Raw genomic sequence first — 15,363 nt, 5'->3', positions numbered from 1 at the left:
ACAGGCACACAGTTTTTGTAGTATGATCACTAGCCTGAATCTGAATTTTTCATTGCTAAGGCTTCTGATTGATTTAAAAACACATTCAAGTTACAAAGGGATCAATAAAGAAAGATATTTACAGTTTTCATTTGGAAATGGGATTATAGAAAGTTAGAGGGTTATATAAACAATCTATACTATTTATATCAAGCAGCATGCAACATTTAAACCAACATACTTTAAACAAGAAAAATATAGTAGTTTATATCCTTGAAATAGTTGGCATAATTTTAAAAGTAAAGTAATATTAACAATATTGCACATATATTTATTTTTCTTTTTGTCTCTTCAGTTCATAATTTTGACAAAATCTTACACATTATTTTTGAATCAAAGTTTATATGATTATTGACTGTAAGACTGCTGATTATACTATATTTATTGACTTGAGTAAAATGTTTCAGTTGTAAGAATATTAAATTGTGTGTACTAAATAATACTTGTGCACATTACAATTAGAATATGGAATAAAATAATATACATTACCAGAATATTCCCCTATTAAAGTTATTTGGTTTATTCCTCCACCTGAAAAAATAATAAATGAAGATATTTTATTTTTTTTTACATCCAGTTCTACAGGAACACTTATAATTACACTTCCTGCTGTGAATATGACCGCTAATCCATGAGACACTGAGTGCAATTTCCATGACTGAATGTAGATATCTAACAGCATATTAAATGCCTTATCTTGTCTGATCTCCATCAGTCATTACGGAAGAACAAAAATCTTCTGTGGATGTCATATGTCCAGCCTAACAAGAATGCCTTTGATAATTAAAGGTCCTTAAAACAGTATCTGAAATAATACATGTTCAACTCCCTCAATCTCTTCCTAAATAAATGACTTATAGGCTTTATGTAGTCATAAAAAATAATGTTAAGGAGGAAAATACCAATCATGCCATTTTCCATCTAAGTTATTAAGAACAAAAAATCTAAAACTACATTCAGCTGCAGGATTTATGATTATTTCTAACTTTCAGTTCACATGAGCTGAGTGAACATATGCTGACTGCCATTCTCACCGCAGTAAGGTGTACCCACAGTATCCTACTTTTTACATGTGGGATGTCACAGGGAGACAACTTGGATATATGCCCCACATGGGTGTTGTGCCCTATTAACAAAAGTACAGTGGGATGGATAGGACCAAGCTTCTAGGAAAGAACAAAAGGGATCAGGGTGCATAATTTCTTTTCCTTCTCCCAGACCTTGTAACGAGTTAATACAGCTGTTCCATCAAGCAAGCATTCTTGTTGCAGCTGTAGTGATGTTAAAACAAAATCAAGCAAAGAAAGCCCTAGTTCTATTCCTAAGCAAACGTAAGAAATTGGGGCATGTCAACAAAAGGAATCATTGTATAGTAACTTAAGATATTAATTTCAAAATATCTTACTCAGGGATATTTTTACAATTATTAACAGGAAGTGTCATACTAGCTAGCTGTAGTTACCTCATTATATAAACAATTTCTCCATGATTTTGCTTTCCTTTTGCTACTGTTCATTGTGTTAATTCTACAGTGTTATAAGATACAGAATTTTTTGGTTGTTGTTCTTTCAAACAAAGTAATTAAAAGCATTGTTTCAAGACTGATTTGTCAAATCAATGAGGGAAATGTCTTTCCTGTAAAATGTGGTTGGGGTACACTTTAAAAGGCAGCATTGAATGAGGAACTAATAGATTCTACTAGAAGTCAACCAAATCAAAAAATCTCTTCTGCTAAGTGTGGTTTTTGCATTAGCTCATGGGCTAAATATGGTATTCTCTAAAGTTCTTTTCTATTGGAAAGAAGAAAAAAAAAAAAAAAAAAGAAAAAACCCAGAAGGCTAAGATAATTTGAAAAAAGCATTGGGTAAAAAATAGTGCCAACAAGCAATTAAGAAAATTTCAAGAAGTGTTGGATGCAGAAAGGGTGTATAAAGTCCATGTGAGATAATGTAAAGTAAGGGTTTGTTAAGTGAGCATGTGGTTGGCATACGTAAAGGGAAAAACACAAAGGAACTGTAGGCAGAAACTGGCTTGTTTAAAATCTTTCTAGTGAGAACAAAGGTCTTCAATATGAAATTGTTAAGTCTGACCCTTTGGCACGCAGTAGGTGTTATCTAGTTAATGGGATATAAGAAACTTCCTGTAGAAAGAGAGAAAAATGGTGCTACTTTTGTTTTTTCAAAGACGTTAGCCAATGGTGAATCCCAGTGTTTGTGTTACAGATTGAACAGACTGTACGACTGTATGTTATGAGAACAGAGAAAGCAATAATAAAATGTGGAGAGGCTATAAAACAGGAACAATAATGTGATAGGAGAGGAAGCTACCTAACTGTTCAAAAAGACACAGGTGCAATTGTATCCTCAGCTGAAAAAAAAATAATCCTTTGGTAGCTCTTTGTTGAGCATCATTGTCAGAGGTGGAAGTCAAAATGCCAGATGGGTAATCTGAAATTCAGTAAATAAGGCTGTAAAGTTATGCTAAAGGTGACAGCATCTGTCAAGCACAGGCACAGCTTTAGAGAAGGCCATTTGGACTTTCCAATTTATTAGAAAGGGAAAACAAGACAAACATGAGGATTTGGGATTTTTGAGGGGTTCTGTGAGACTCTGCAAATTTTTTTAAGGAATATTTAGGGGAAAGGGATCAGGGAGGAACAAAGAGGGTAATAGGGATACAAAAAATGCCAATTGCCTGTGAAACACTGCAACTCAGTATAGTTGTCTGACCAAGCCCTGCATCTGATCATCTGTCCTATCTTTCTGTTAAATCCTTTCTTAACTCTCTTTTCATGTAATTTCATCCTATGTCCTGTGCATGTGAGTGCTGCAAACACCAGGTGCCTGTGGTGATGCAAGTCGAGGCGAACTTTAAAGAAACACTATGTCTGCGTGACTGGGTTCGGACAAAATGGCCTTTATTGTTTATACGATCTATTTATATATCTTAGACAGTGCAGGTGTTAGACCCTGATAGGTTTTTGTGTCCTTATTCTTGCTTGCTATTTGCTGTTGCTGTAGGTGCCCGTACGCTGTGGTTCTAAGTTCCGATTCTTCACATCCTGTTTACATACCTGACAATTTGTGGCTGTCTTAAAGGTACACGACTAAGTCTTTGAAGTCAACTAACTTGTCTGCAGACCCGCTGCAGACCCCAACAGGTGCCAGCTACTGGTAAGGTGAGCATGAGTGGATTTGGTGTCAGCAACCAGAGTCTGACCAGGGTGTAGACGCCCCAGTGGTGTCAACTACTGGATCTAGTAGGGGTCTCAGTGCCAGGAGCCAGAGTGGGTGAGGGTCTTGACCACCAGCTGCAGCAGTGACACAGCAATGTGTCCCCTAAAAAACAGCTACTGCAAGGGACTGGTGTGACTGGGGTAAGTGAGGTGCTTAGCACTGACAGCAGCAGTGGGACTATTGATCACAGCCCATGTGCCTGGTGCTGGCTGCTGGTGGGGTAAAGTATCTTGCTTTCTCTAAAACTGTGCATGTGCATGGGATGTTTGTGCAATTTGCTAGCAAACTTCAAGCAGGACTAGCTGGTGAATAATAGTCCCAAGGTCCAGGCAGGGGTATCAGATAGTTGGAAGGTCCATGCTAGTATTTGATAGGACCCACAAATGAGAGGTGCCAGTGAGATGAGTCTGTGCATGCATGTATCTTCTTGCTAAGTGAAAACCAAGGTGAGCTACCTGATGAATGGAAGATTCATGACCACGAACTGGATAAGATGACTCAGGATCTAGGTAGGAGTGTTGGACAGTCAGGACGGCCATGCTGGTACTTGGGGGATCCACAGATTTGTGTGTGCTTGTGAACCCAAGGAGCAGTATGTACATGCATGTTTTCACTAGTGAGCTTCTGCCTCTGCCACCTGAAGAGTAGAAGGGGACCTGGTTGCATATACTTATGTTTAAGGTGAGTCCTGGTACTGTTATACATTGCTGCTGTTTGAAGGCAGTGTCTTGTCTGTGCCTTTGTGTGTGTGTGATTTATGTGTGGGGGATGCGTTTGGGGGTGTGTGAGCATGTGGGGGTGTGGGCGGTGTATGTATGGCTATATCTGTAGATGTGAGACAGAGACCACCAGGCCTCAGGGTGCACCACACTGGGCTGCAGCAGGCAGGCATGAGGAGCCCCCAGCCCCAAGTGCGCAGGAGATGGTGGCCCAAGTGCAGAGGGAATACTGGCCTCTTATAACATCTCTTAAGAAAGGTCTTTGTCTGTTAAAATGTCACATCCAAAGGAATGATAGAAAGCTGAACTGCAGATAAATGGAAAACTTTTCTTTCAATCTGGCCACAGCACTCTCTCTCTGTTAACTTATTCAAGGCATTTTGTCTCATTACTATGTGCTCTTTCATCTTAATATCAAAAGTTTATGTTTGCAAAATTTTATTTATGTTTGGATTGACAATCTGCCCTATGGCATATGACCATAAGGCTTGTTGCTTTTTTCTCTAAATTGTACTGAAGGAACAATTAAAGGTGTGGGGTTTTTTTTTTTTTAATTTATAGAAAAAATACCATATTTGCAAAACACCTATATTTTTACTTGCTGTATCTCAATATCTCATTATATTTAATGCATGTTTTACAATAGGATCACTGTTCTGAAGCATTTGTCAGGTCTTTTTTTTTTTTTTTAAACTGCAGGTTCTTCTATCATTTGGCTTCTTCCTTCCTTAAGAACTGTTTTCATTTTTCAACGTTGTTGTTATGTATTACTTTTATAGTTTATATGCAATAATTCAATGCCATATTGTAATAGTGATCTACAATAAGTTAATGAGAAGTGATCTATTAATAAATCTTTCAGGAGGTTGGAAATATGCAGACTTTCACCTTATACTTGACAGTACATGATGCAGTTGTTAATGAATCAATAAGGAACACTCTCACCTGCCTTAATTCCAATTAAAATGTTGGAACTATGTGAGATGAAGCCAGTGGCAAAGTAAATAATTATCTTTAATAATCTGTATGTATATGCATAAATAAGTACATACCATTATAGTTGGTTGTGTGAGATGTGTTGTTTTCTCTGCATGTCCTGTACTTTGAGACTTAAGAATTCCTTCTTTTCCACCTTGAATAAAATTACAAGATTTTAAAAGTTTATTATACAGAATTACAGCTAACAAATTTTGTCTTTAAGTAATTTAGGACATTCACATTTTTCAGGAAGAGAGTTGTGTTTCTCACAATGTACCAGTGATGTACAGAAATAGAGTCATCATCTCTGAATTGCCTGCACATATTCTCTCCTAGCATCTGTAAATCTTGTTTAGACAATTTTTGAACAATTGCTTATAATATAGATAAATCTGTATATTTCATCAGCTTGTGAAATCCTACAAGTAAATTAGACTGGATTGGATATCCAGAAATCTTTTCCTGTATCTACTACTTCTGCAGAATGAATCTGATTTGTGTGTGAAGATTTTTGATGTTTTGGAGAAACACAGCCCATTCAGTATGAAAAAGTAAAATTTTATCAATTGTGAAGATTATAACAGGAGCTATATTCTATTATAGGCTCCAAAATTTCGACATCAGGGAACTATATACTCTGTTAGCAAGCAGGCATTCATTGTAGGCAGGCAATAACCTCTTTCTGTGAAGAGAAGTATCATCCTTTGTGAAACAGTTTGAAGACCAAATACTGTTATCTCTCTTTGTTGATTAAGGAGAGTCTAGGTATCTGATGTTCTCATTAGGATCTGCCTGGAGTTAATTAATGAGAAACATTAAGCACAAGAGTTTGTCGAAAGAAGTGGTTGACCCCAGGCTGCAAAGTAGGTATTTCCTTACTTGGAAAGCAGAGGTCATTCTCAAAGAAGTGAACACCTTTTTTTTAAATCACTTCAGAGCACCTACTCTGTAGGGGTTTTTCTTGAATTTTTGACTAGTTCTGCTGATATCTCAGATATATCAGCTTGCTGACAGTTCTGGGGAAGAACAGAAAAATTGTACATGTCTATTTTGCTTTATTTATCTGTGACCTAAATGTAATCTGACACATTTTAAATATGAAAAATAAATTAAAAATAAGTAGCAATTCCAAATTTAAGAAAAGGATGGAAGTTTAGTTTATGAATAGACAAAGTAAAATAACATCAGAATTCTTGTAGTGTCTCTAAATATATATATATATATATATGAAGCTGAACGTTTGAACAGAATCTGCAAGCTTTCTTGTTATCTACAAAAGTATAATTATTGATATGTTTTACTCCACCATTCTTCATACAAATAGCTAAAAAAATTTCCTCAGTAGTATTTATGAAACTACATCCTACTTTGTTCATTGGAAGTCTGAACAGAAAAGGTAGTACTGTACATGGATAGATAATACATATAGCTACATATAGATCTGAATTATAAAAATTCCTTGCATTTTACAGGTAAACAATAAAGAAAAAATTTTGAAAATTGGAAAATGAAATTTTGTTTAAAATAATTTTTTTATCATGATCTGGACAATTATTTTCCTAATATATAAACTAGGAATATTATTATTACTTAATTTGACAGAGTTCAGAGAGAAGTAATTAACTGAAGTTTGTGGAGCATTTGTTTGTTACAATGATAAGGCTTTTTAAAGATACTCACAGATGCAGCAGAAAGCACAAAGCACCACTATTGTTTCCTTCAGGATACCAAGCCTTATCCTTATTGTAAAGATTGTGTTCCATGGAAAAATAGATTTTTTATTGTATTGGTAGTGATCTAATAAAAAGCACTTTTGGATCAGTCTTCACTCCACATTACAATTTTTAATTAGGCTAAGTTTTTGTTAAATTTCACAACTAATATAGGAGATGGTCATTAGAAATAATAAGGATAATGGAGACTGATAAAAATGTGTTCTGGTTTCTGCTTCTGATTAGGAAATACATAACAACCTTAGTGATTCTTTTAATTTCTTTTATCTTCCAAAACTCATTTTAGACAATCACTTGTATATTATTTCACATTTTCAAAGGACCTGTCATTGCAAAATACTTTTCAAATGTAAATAAAGTAGAATGTTGATTATTGTTTAATCCACTTCTAAAATGTAGCTACCTTTGGAATAAAATGCAAAACATGCTTAACTGTTGTGCAGAGGTACATAACAGAAGGCTTGCTGACAGGAGCTGAAGTAAAGTAACCTCAAGAATTTAAATAGGCACTGTATGATTTTTCAAGCTGTAATTTCTCTGAAAGAACTATGGGAATGACATTCAAAAAGCCCACACTGTCATTGTTATTTATGAGATTGCCTCTAATTTTTTATAAGTATGTAGATACTGTGTGTGGTCTTGTTTTGCTGAGGTCAGAAACTTTAATTTACTGGGAGGGAGTAACGTATCTCCACTTTCTTAGATAACTGCCTAATTTTTTTCAGGAAGAGAGTGCTGTATTACATTCAGCTTGCTTCACATATTTCTGAATAGATATAAAACACACAGAAGGTTTTTTTCCTTACTGAATCACTAAAAAAAAAATAAATGGCTGGAGTTCAATCGTCACTAGGTTTAGAAGTTTGTGGGTTTGGTTTTACCAACTGATATTTTTTTTTAAATTACTATCCTTATAGAAGTTTTTGGAAGGGACAACAGGGAATTGAAACAAAAAAAAAAAACCAGGGAAATAGCAGTACTTCTTAATTACTTTAGTAACTTGCAATAAAACTATGTACATTGCTTATCATGCCATATTTCTTCATAAATAATACACTGCTGACATTAAACTGAGTAATAGCAAAGGTAGAGAGTAGGAGATATATCTTATGATATGGTTAAGAGTATATTTTAAAGTTACTGTATTTAGCTTGTGGATTTTGCTGGTTTGCTATCTAGTTGATCAGTTATTTCTTCTTTAATGTACCTGAGTTAATTTATGTCACTTTGTATTCATCTCATTCTGAATCTTGCTTTATATTATCTGATAAGACAGTAACTAGTAGATCGCTCTAAGGTCTGATGTTTTTGAATATACTTTGCCTATGTTTTCCAAATTGCATGACTTTGAGCCACTATGTGTTGCCAATATTTGAACATAGTTTGGAATTTAAAAGATGGACAGAGTTGATAGCTTCTCTAGGGACTGACCTGCACGAGAAAAGCAGAGAAAAGTCATCTTGATGAAAGCATGTTTCTAGTAGTTTTCCCCACATTTATATTTGACAGAAGATGATTCTTCATTAGCATTTTCGTTTGGAGTGGTAATGCACTTCTGAAAAAAAAATCCTGATTCTACTCATTCATTATGATTATTTTTGACTGCAAAGTGTATATAAGCAAGATTACTTTCAGATGAAAGTAAACTGGAAAATCCACTCCAGCAGAGCACCACATGCTTTCTTATAGTGTAGATACAAGAATCCGAAGTAGTAACTGGGGTTGTGCCTACCAAGCGCTCATACTAAAAGGAGGTTTTCAAACCACTTAGAACTTTGATTGTGTTTGAAATGCTATGTCAGAAGAGAAAACTAATTTGTCTTTAACATTTGCTGTCAAACACCAGCCCTCAGGTTTTACAGATGATTCTTTTGTCTTTTGTCTTCCACAGAGATTTTTTTCTTGTCTTATATAATTTCCTGTCCTTCTTGCCTTTTCCTTGGCTGTTTTATCTTTTTTACTGAACCCTTTTTTTTTTTTTTTTTTTCATTTGTCCTTGTTGCTTCTTTCTTTGCCAACTTCTCTTTGGTAGACTCAGAGTCCATTGTGAGTCAAAGGTTCATTGTGGTTTTGTTTGTGGTCATGAGAAAAAAAAATGTTTCACATCAGTCCATCTGTGGGCTGATGACATGGACCAGCTTCAGCCTGGCTTCATCCCCACAGCCCTGCCCAGCCATGTCAGGGCTGTATCAGACACTGGCTCCCCTCACCAGGCCAGATCCCAACACTTCCTATGGACCTACTCAGTGCCTGGGGATGTGGCTGCCCCAGTGCCTCGCAACTGCCAAGTTCCTGACCAGGCAAATAAGTTTGCCTCTGTTCTTCCAGAACCTGCCCTGATGCCCCCATGGAGTCCCTCCACTGCTCCTAGCTCCCAGCCTGGGGGATGCTGCTAGCCCTTGTGGCATTCTGGCACTGACTGCATTTAGTCCAGATGGTCAGACTAACTATAGCACCATAAGGCACACACATATGGTGTGAGGGCACCAAAATGAACAGAACTTTGGGGAACTCTCACCAATAGAGACTGGGAATTGCTATAGACTGGTATTTTTAATAAATGTCTATTATTTAAAAACAGGCAAGACAATTTAAAAAATTATTTTTAAAAAAGTTATTCAGTTATTACAGCATTGCATCAAAGAATCTGATATTTTATTTTACAGATAAGCCTAAGGAAAGAACTGTGCTAAATATTGTTAGGCTAATTGCCCACTTTGGTATTTCCAGCCAGAAGTAATTTCTCTCATCTTTTTAAGACTATCAGGTTTCTTGTCATAGGCTTAAACTGATTACGCTGATCTATCTTTGAACCGTGATTTTAGCAAAAATGAACAGCCCCATTGTTCTGTTCTGTGTCTTTCGAATCTGAACAATGAAATCAGGAAAGGAAGGCTTATATTTCATCTGCTTTTTTGTGTGAGAAATGTTATTCTTCAGTCATTCCTTCCAATCTTATATTCACACGTGGAAGACTAAAAAAAGTGATGTGACAATGGCTGACCGTACAGCTTTATCTGAATGTATCTTTCTCATTAACAACAGTATAAATTGCCTGAGACAGTAAAGATTATGTAGTTAACTAATTTGTTGCTTCTTGGTCTGATTTCTTGGAATTGTCTCATCTATTTTTTTAATCTTGAAATTGAGATGTTTCAGACTTATATGAAAATAATTTACTTCATGTGAATGAGGAATCTAGTTATGCTGCTTCACACCTGCCACATCTTCTTCTCATCTCTTTTAGATCTTTCAAGATTTTACAAGATACTCATAAGGGTATCTTGTATTAAAGATGGAGGACACAGTAAAGTTTCTTAACATAGACATATGCACAAATTTTTGTGGTTGTATTTTGTCCCTGAGACACTGAAAAAAATCATCGTAAAGCTTAAGTTTAGTTTGTTGTCATAGGCTTCCAGTATGTTTGTCCATAAGACTCAGACCTATCTTATCATTAGACATGCTTAAATCACTTTTTATAACCTGAAGAATTACCTCACTATATCTTATTTTCTGGCACTTTAATGATTTATTCATTAGGTCTTAACTTTGATCTAAATAATGTTCTCCAACTGAACTTTAAATTTGAATTAATCATTTTCTCTTGTACGTATTACCATTAGTCACGCCCTCAGTATTAATCACAAAAGCATAATATTGTAAATACTACTGACAATACTTTTTTTTAATAAAAGAAACACTTTCTTTCCTTACAATGAGACTGCTATACAAATTGGAATTGCTTCTCTATGGTGTAGTGCTCAAGTAGGAAATTAAGAAGTACATTTCAGCTTTAGAGTTTTACAGATTTTTGTATGTTTCCCCTTTGCTGGGACTGGTGATGAAGTTTTCAGGCATTTTGTTTGTTATGCTTTTTATTTGAGTGAATATATTGAAAAGGATAATTAACTGTAGCGCTAATGTAAGATACCACAAAAAGGTTGTCTTCAAGGTGTGAAGAATCCAGTTCTCCATTTATGCTGGAGGTAACCATGAACAATGAACTGAAGCTGGTAGAAACCAGTTTGTCAATATGAAAAGTGGGTTGCATGTGGAGTTGTAGATGATACAGAGGGATAATTCCATGCAAATTCAGTGAAATTTTGACTTTAATGTGGAAGAGCTGCTTCTGAAACAAGAACTATCTTTACAGTGACTTCAGCATTTTTGTTTGAAAATGTTTCCCTACTTCGGAATTAATTGAAAACAAGATACTCCTGGCAGCCTCACATCAGAGGCATGCTACCTGTTACTGATGTCTGAGGTCATTTAGTGTTTGTTATTATCCACTTATATCCTGCATACTGCTATTTAATTTCCTCAAATATATGAAATCAGAAAACATGTCAAGGAACAGCAGGAAGTTTGGTGTATAAAGTGGGAGAGAAATTATAAAAGTAGACAAAAGTTATTTATGCAGCAAGGGGACAAGCAAAGGGTCCAAATTTTTTGAGACATTAAAGTTATTTAGACAGAGATGGAAAACCACTTACCTTATGCAGCACAACAATGCAAATTTCTTAAATCTGATCTTAATTTCCAATTCAATTAATAGTTTTCTTCTGTGTTAGATCTGTATTTGGTGATATGAGTTGAACAAAAAAAGACAATATTTTAAGAGCAGGTTTACATGACTGGACAGGCCTTGTTGTAAGTTGCACTGGGTGCAGGTGCCTGGCAGTGTCAGGGGGCTGCAGGGACCCGCAGGGCCACCCTGAGGTGTGGCTGGGGCTGCCCCTGGTTCCCGCTGGCTCCAGCTGTGGGCGTGGAAGCTCTGGGGAAACACACTTAAGGAAGGGCAAAGTGTCACACAGAGTGGGGTTATGAAAAAAGGTGTGAGAAACAGCCCTGTGAATATCAAGGTGAGAGAAGGAGTGGGAGAAGATGGCCCAGGCACTGGAGTTGAGATTCCCCAGTATAGCCTGTGGGGGAGAGCCATGGTGGAGCAGATATCCATGCAGCATTCCATGGAGGACCCCATGCCAGAGCACAGAAAAAGTGCAAGGAGCGGCAGAGAGGAGTTGTTGTGGACTGATCCCCCATTCCCCTTCCCTCTGCACTGCTTGGGGGTATGGGGTGAGTAGAGCAGTTGGGAATGATGGAGTGACATTGAGCCTGGGAAAAAGGGGAATGTAGGGACAAGGTATTTTAGGTTTTGCCTTTCTTTCTCACCACAATACTCTATTTTAATAGGCAATGTATCAAATTAATTTTCCCCAAGGTGAGTCTGTTTTGCCTGTGATGGTAATGGATGAATGAGCTCCCTATATTTACTTTGTCCCATGAGCTTTTCCATCCTACTTTCTCCCCCTGTCCTGCTGAGGAAGGAGAGTGAGAAAGCACCTAGGTGGGTCATCTGGCAGCCATCCAGGGTCAACCCATAAGGTAAGTATTGGACCATAAGACTATATTGGATATAATTTAGGTAACTGTAGCATGGTTCTCTGAGTAGTGCCTACAATACACAATCTGAGTATTTTTGCTGAGCTGGTGATATACATACAAATGCTAAAATGTGCTTCGGCTTGGCACCTCCATTCTTCTAAAGACGTCTTTCTTAAAGCACTATGCCTAATTGTTCAATGTTAGGCTATGGTATGCACTGAAACAGCTGAGTACTTCTGCTGTGGCAAGTAGCTGGAGCTGTATGGGCCAGGTATAGATGTGGCTTCTGGTCACAAGAAAAACTGTCTCACAGGAGGCAGTGATAATGGGTAAGAGTGACTCACATTCCTATTATCAACATGTAATTATTTTTTAAAGGCTGGTTGAGTGTATTATGTTTTTGTTATGGCCTTTAGCAATAACTAATTTTTTACTGTTATTTGGGGATAACCTTGAGAGTGAGAGGAGCTGAGGACCCTCCTTTCATAGACACTGGAATGGAGAGAACGTAGTTTGCTGCAACAACCATGCAGCAATGACACTGCTGCTAAGAATTCTTTCTAATAAGGGTTTTCTTCACTCTGAACTGTATATGTCATAAGCACACTGAATTTAATTAGAAAGTTCTAGTTCATGTTTCTAAGCATTAATTTCATCTTTCTCTATCAAGGTCTATAGTGAAGTGGAGAGTTTTGGTATAAATCAATTGCGCATTCTTGAAGCAGTTAACTGAAAAGTTGATTTTTCAGCCAATAGACACTGTTGCATATCTCTATTCTGTGTGCTGCAGCGTAGGAAAATGTTTGTCATGGAGTATTAGGTAAAGCTGTGCATCACTTATTCAAAGACATTAATTGATCTATGTTGAGCCACAAATAACCTAAATAATAGTACTAAACTTGAAAAGGGTCAAGTTGTCTGCAAATTAAAAAAAAAAATAGTTAATATTAAAATATTTATAAGCACACTTAAAATGTTTTAACTAATTTTATATTGGAGTTCATATGGCCAATATGAGTAGTTTATATTTTGTATGATTTTGTTTTATTTTTTTCTGGGTTGTAGGATTTTTTTGTATTTTTATGATTTCTCAACTTGCTGTCAAATGTTTTAAGAAATTCTGTGTGTGAAATCTTCTTTGACACAAAATGGAACTTCTTCCTTGGTTTTTATTAATACAAATTTTTATAATTATCCTAGAGATATTAATCCTTTTTATTTAATATGTTCTGTCTTTTATATTTATATCTGGTTAGATCTGGATATTCTACACATAGTTTTTAGAGCAATCTTAGATGATTATACAACACTCTTTTTTCACCCTGTACCACTTTAGATAACGCTTACCAAGACTGACTTTAAAACCGTTTTGGTTTCTCTAAATATCTTTACTGTATTTCCTTTTTTTTCTGAAAATTGTTCAGTATGTCAGTCTCACTGTTTTCTTTGTATAGATCGTTTGCTTCTTTTTCCTTCTCAACTCCATTGAGCGTGATGATGGGACCAGGTCCCACGGCAGCTTTCCTTGCTGCTGCTTGTTCCTTTCCACCACATTTTTTTTCCAAGTACAAACCTTGATGGCTTCTCAGTTCTTCACTGGGTTTGTTCCCATTTTACTGACACTTTACTCAAAAAGGTGTCTCATCCACTGTTTTCTTATCTTCTGGTAACCCAAGATTTACGCGGAAATGTTCAAATCTTTGTAAGTAAAGTTCTCTGGCAGTGATATTGCATGCTGTTTATTCTCTACTGGTTGTATTTAAGAGCAAGTAGGGCATATTAGCTTAATCTATATTAGCACATAGTGAGGTCCAAAGACATTAGCATCAGACATCTCCAAAGCATGTAATAGTACTTGCAAAGGCTGCGTGTGCATATGCTACAGATGAGGAAGCAGTATACCATACAGAGCGATGTTAATGATGACAGGAAAAAGAGAAGGATCAGTTCCACATAAAAACAAAAGAAGAAAAAAAGTTCCCTTAATATATTACAATGAGATAAAGGCACTGAAAGCAACGTGCATTTGCAAAAAGAGTTTTACAACTAGATAGGCCTAATCAATCTGCATAGTGCTATCAGTGATTGTGGAGTCTAACGCACGTAATTTGTTGATAAGCATTATTTCAGCAGTCCTTAACAGTAATGGTTGCCCTGGTTAAATTATCTCTTTTCCTTTTCAGCTTTTCTAAAATTTCCATTTAGATTTTCTAGAAGTTGAAGTATATACATATAAAATTAAGGTAACAAATTATAAACAGTGTGGCAGATAATACAGTACAAATTAATGTATGCTAATTAATTTTGAGATAAATGAATCCAGTTTCTCTCTGCAAAAATAGCTATTTTGCCTCAAAGAGTTAAGACAATATTTAAAATTTTCAAAGAAATAATTATGCATTTGCTATTATTATTATGTTCTTAATGTGGAATAAATAAAGGTAGAATGATGGCCTATACTTCCTTAGATGTTGTCCTTAAATACCAGTCATAACAATACAGAAAAACACATATATATGTGCAAAACAGAACATACATCATTTTTCATCCAAGCTTCCCACTGTAAACATCAAACTCAGTGTTAAATACATGTATGAAACCTAAAAATGAAAACCAGAAAAAAAAAAATCCCAGGTCTCTAAGTGTGATGTTATCTATCTTATCCAGCAACATATTGTGTTGGTATCTCTATATGTAAGGACTAGATAGAAAAATTAGTAATATACAAATAGTTTAAAAATAAAAGCTGTTTATCCTTCCAAGGTGCATCCACCCCAACTGTCATCATTTAAATCATATATTTTAATATATAATTTGGAGAATGCAAAATGCTGATACAACTATATTTCTGTGTAAAACCATTGGTGTTTGAGCCTAACAATGTTTAATGGGTGATTTGCTTTAAAATACATTTTTATACAGTTTGCATCATAACAGTAGCCAAGTCATATCTGAATGGATGAATATGTAGAAGCTACCTCACATTTTTTAAATTATTTTATTCCTTGCATATAACAAATATGTCTATGTTTAAAGATTAACATTTTCACAGAATAGGAAGCTAAGATCTTGTCTTTGTCTTCTTTGTTTTAGCAGGAATTTGCATGGTGGATTTTCTAATCAGACACCCAACCTGTTCTTTGATCTGATAAGAGTACTACTAGACACTGTGAAAGGTAAATCAACTTCACCTTATTGCTACCACTGATTGTGAAAAATTAAAGCCATAAAATTTACATTATTAAATTAATATAAGTAAAACTCATGGCT

General features: G+C 35.7%; 1 protein-coding gene across 3 annotated transcripts in view; it reads left to right on the top strand.

The window, feature by feature from the left end:
• Window positions 1–15,363, top strand: part of MGAT4C (MGAT4 family member C) — a 433,108-nt gene that overhangs the window by 198,131 nt on the left and 219,614 nt on the right. For 2 of the 3 annotated variants that reach the window (XM_080394201.1, XM_080394202.1), the window contains one exon: window positions 15,190–15,269. The gene's annotated coding sequence lies outside the window, so the exon portion shown is untranslated. Of the gene's footprint in view, window positions 1–15,186; window positions 15,270–15,363 lie in introns of all 3 variants that reach the window. The other variant, XM_080394206.1, reaches the window with a different exon arrangement.

This window comes from Falco punctatus, assembly GCF_963210335.1.
Source record: "Falco punctatus genome assembly, chromosome: 6".
In the NCBI taxonomy this organism is placed as follows: Eukaryota; Metazoa; Chordata; class Aves; order Falconiformes; family Falconidae; genus Falco; species Falco punctatus.
This window is presented reverse-complemented; position numbering and strand designations above follow the sequence as displayed.